At 57.7% G+C, this 4078-nt stretch overlaps 1 pseudogene; it reads right to left on the minus strand.

Annotated features, from left to right (window-relative positions):
* Nucleotides 1–3661: 3661 nt before the first annotated feature.
* On the minus strand, nt 3662–3781 carry LOC147350687 (5S ribosomal RNA; annotated as a pseudogene).
* Between the last annotated feature and the right edge of the window lie 297 nt (nt 3782–4078).

Raw genomic sequence — 4078 nt, forward strand, 5'->3', positions numbered from 1 at the left:
AGGTCTGCAGCGGGAGTCGGGGCCCCGGCCAGCCGCTCCCCGCGGCCCGGGAGGGGCTGGGGCTGCGGGGGGGGATCCAAGAATAGGGACGCGCGGCGGGGGCTAAAGGACCTCTTCTGGTAGGCAAAAAGCCTCGAGCACCCGGGATTCCCAGGTAGTCTCCCATCCAAGATCCTAACCAGGCCCGACCCTGCTTAGCTTCCGAGATCAGACGAGATCGGGCGCCTTCAGGCTGATAGGGCCGGAGCCGGAGGCCATTGGCGCCGTGGGCTCTAAGAGCCTTGCGCTTCGCCTCCCTTTCGCTCTGCCCTGCAGGTCGGGCCAACGGGCCGCACCTCTCGTCGCGGGGCGTGCTGTACTTGAGCCGCAAGACCCGCGACCGGACTCCAGCCTGCTGATGCCAGCCCGCCCCCCGAACACCGCCAACACCAGAGCAGCAAGCGCCTGGCCGGGCCCGGGGGCCCGAGGGGCTTCCAGGACCCCCCATTGACCGGGAGGGCGTGCGTGCATGCGTGCGCGCGGGGCCTGGGAGCTGGGCTGAGGGGTGTGGAGGTCTCGGCGCCCTCCCACCCCCGGCCAATCCAGACCTGGCCGCGCTGGCTGAGCGGGGCCTCCCCCGGATCCCATTCGCTGCTCAGGCCCGCGCGGCCCCGGAGGTGTCGGTCTTCGGTGCCCGCCGCCTCCCAACCCCCGCGGCCCAAGGGCCTCTGAACCTCCTGCGGGCCTAGGCGCAGCGAAACTTGAGAGCCCAACTTGCCCGGCACCTGTCCGGTGCCCAAACCCACCAGAAGCCAGGAAGGCGCGGTCGAGCGGAGCGCCTCAGCCCCTCCCCTTCGCACTACCGAGGCCCCCCCTTTGCCCCCACGCCAAGCCTTCGACCTTCCTGAGAGAGCAGACGAGCCACAGGCAGGCACACAGACAGACACACAGACACTCGCACGCACCCACGCCAAGGGAGACAGCTGGCCTGTGCAAGCTCCTCAGCCAGAGCCAGAGCGCCTGGGAGAGGCGGGGGCCAGACGAACGGGCCGGCGGCTGGCTGTCAGGAGATATAGAGGCAGAAATACATGAAGATTCCGAGACAGACTCCAAGACGGCAAGAGGAGATACACACACACACACACACACACACACACACAGACACACACTTGAGTGTGGTCTTTGGAAATACTTGTGTTCGTAGTTGCTGGGTTGAGCCCAACTTTAATACAACCCATGGACTGCGGCCCATCAGGCTCCTCTGTCCGTGGCATTTCCCAGGCGAGGATACTGGGAGTGGGTTGCCATTTCCTTCTCCGGCGGGATCTTCCCGACCCAGGGATCAAACCCCAGTCTCCTGCGCGCGGATGCCTTGCCATCTGAACCAGGACATTGCTAATTCCCTAGGCAAAATACAAAGAATAGAGCTCGTGTTCTACTAAATGGAAAGATGATTTCAAAAACAGAAGCTGTCCTTTGTTGGTATCTTTGAATCTTTATGTAGTTTTCGTTGATTTTTACTGTTAAGGCTAACTGAACAAGGCAAGAGAGAAACCCCAGAATTGAAAAGCAATTGACGGTTTTGAAAGAAACATGTGCAGGTGAAGCTCTCTTCCTTTTTGAGAGATGGTTAAATGCAAAATCTTGATTCAACACATATGACTTTTGTGCACTTTCTTTCAAATCTCCATGACAAAACCCTAAGGCGTCCAGGAAGAAAGGAGTAGAGCAGACAAAAAGAGCAACCTTTCCCCTTGGTGCCATCGCAACCAGCTGCTTAGTTCCTTCATCTCAAGGACTATCATCTGGGCTTCTCTGGTTTGTCTGATTCTTGTTTCGGGGACCGTTTCTCGTCACAAGGCTGTCAACAGTGGGGGTGGGGGTGTGTGTGGGGGGGGAGCCCTTCTTTCCATTCCACATGAGACCCAGTGGACAATCCAGGCCCTGCCCACTGCATTGAGTGTGCAGCAACAATATCAACGGTAATGCCGGTGAACAACGCGTATTCCTGGAATCCACTCCGTTGGCTACTGACTGTGTGTGGTAGTGGTCTGGAACCTAGACCTGGAAGCTTTCTGGATGATTGCAAATGACACCAAAGTCTGAGGACGATGGAAGATCTTCACATTTCTGCAAGAGCCACACACGTCCAGAAGGAACCACAAGACTTGCCTGAAATGGTCAAGGTATAAGTAATGGACTCAACGTTGGAAGGTCTCCACCTTTGCTATGGAAGTCAAACGATCGTTCTTTGAAATGAAAATGGAGCATAATGAACGTTCTCATGCTTCTAGAGCCTTTGAAAAGCCCTAACTTGTAGAAATCTGCTGTACGAGTTCCTTGAAAGCAAGAACCTCTATGTATGGATATGTCTTCATGCCTTAGATTGTGCCTCGAATATAGTGTACACATCAACCCAGGAAAGGAAAGAATTGAATCGCCAAACATACAAAGAGATCAAAAGTGCCGAGCCAAGTGACCCCTTGAGGCTTCCAAGAGCTTTTCTGTCTTTCACACACTAAGTAAATACTGAGCACCTACGATGAGCTAGGAGGCATATAATAAGTTTCAGGGAATAGAAGGCGGAGAGAAGAAGACACAGAGTTCCTGCTTTCACTGAGACGACTCTAATGATACATCACAGGCAGATCCTTTGAGAACCTATAGAGGGGCCTCTTCCCTCACCACAAAACCTGGGTGTCAGGGAAGGCTTTCCAGAGGCACCATTTCGTTGAGGTCCATAGGTTGAACCTAGGTAAACCAGGGTTGAGATGCAGGAAGAATTTCAGGCCGGGAAAATAGCATCTTGGAAGGCTATGTGACCAGGGAAACTTAGGACATTCAAGAAACGAAAAATGCCCTATGGGATGGAAGCCAAAGAGTGCAGAGGGCATTCCAGGCAAAAGACATCAGAGAAGAACGTGAGGAGCAAGCCTGAAGGGAAGTGGTCGTATCTTCAATATGCTGGGAAAATACGAGAGCCGTTGGAGCAGGGAGGTGACAGCATTGCATCTGCATTTCCAAAAGGTCATCTTGCTCCACATCACTAATGATTGGAGAGGCTCAACTCCAAACTCCAAGGAGGGACCACTTCACATGAGTCCGATTGGGCCTCACTGCAATGTCTGTCAATAACCAGTGCTGGAGAAGATGTGGAGCAAAGGGAACTCTCCTCCACGGGGAGTAGGAATGGGCGTGGGTAGAGCCGGTATGGAAAAGAATATGGAGGTTCCCGAAGGAACTAAAAGTGGAAGTAGCGTATGGTTCAGCAGTCCGACTCCCAGGCATGGACACACCCACGGTATAAGTGAACAAGATAGATGCCCCGTTTGGGCACATCTATCTGTGCGTGCGTGCGCACATGCGCATGCGCGATGGCCTGCGAGGCAGGGGGTGGGGCGGGGCTGGGGCTCTGGCGGGAGTCCGTGCAAGCCCCGGGATTGCCTGAGGCAAGCCAAAGGAGCCCCAGATGGAGACGGGACTGCCGGTCGTCGGGTGTCCTGGAAGCCGAATGCGAATGCGGAGGGGCTCGCGGGCCGCGCGGAGGCAACCCAGGTCTGCAGCGGGAGTCGGGGCCCCGGCCAGCCGCTCCCCGCGGCCCGGGAGGGGCTGGGGCTGCGGGGGGGGATCCAAGAATCGGGATGCGCGGCGGGGGCTAAAGGACCTCTTCTGGTAGGCAAAAAGCCTCGAGCACCCGGGATTCCCAGGTGGTCTCCCATCCAAGATCCTAACCGGGCCCGACCCTGCTTAGCTTCCGAGATCAGACGAGATCGGGCGCCTTCAGGCTGATACGGCCTGAGACAGTGGCGCTTGGCTCGGGGCGCCCTAAGAGCCTTGCGCTTCGCCTCCCTTTCGCTCTGCCCTGCAGGTCGGGCCAACGGGCCGCACCTCTCGTCGCGGGGCGTGCTGTACTTGAGCCGCACGACCCGCGACCGGACTCCAGCCTGCTGACGCCGGCCCGCCCCCCGGAACACCGCCAACACCAGAGCAGCAAGCGCCTGGCCGGGCCCGGGGGCCCGAGGGGCTTCCAGGACCCCCCATTGACCGGGAGGGCGTGCGTGCATGCGTGCGCGCGGGGCCTGGGGGCTGGGCTGAGGGG

This window comes from Bos grunniens, chromosome 20, assembly GCF_055505025.1.
Source record: "Bos grunniens cultivar Pamir isolate PY7600 chromosome 20, Bosgru_T2T1.0, whole genome shotgun sequence".
Taxonomy (NCBI): Eukaryota; Metazoa; Chordata; class Mammalia; order Artiodactyla; family Bovidae; genus Bos; species Bos grunniens.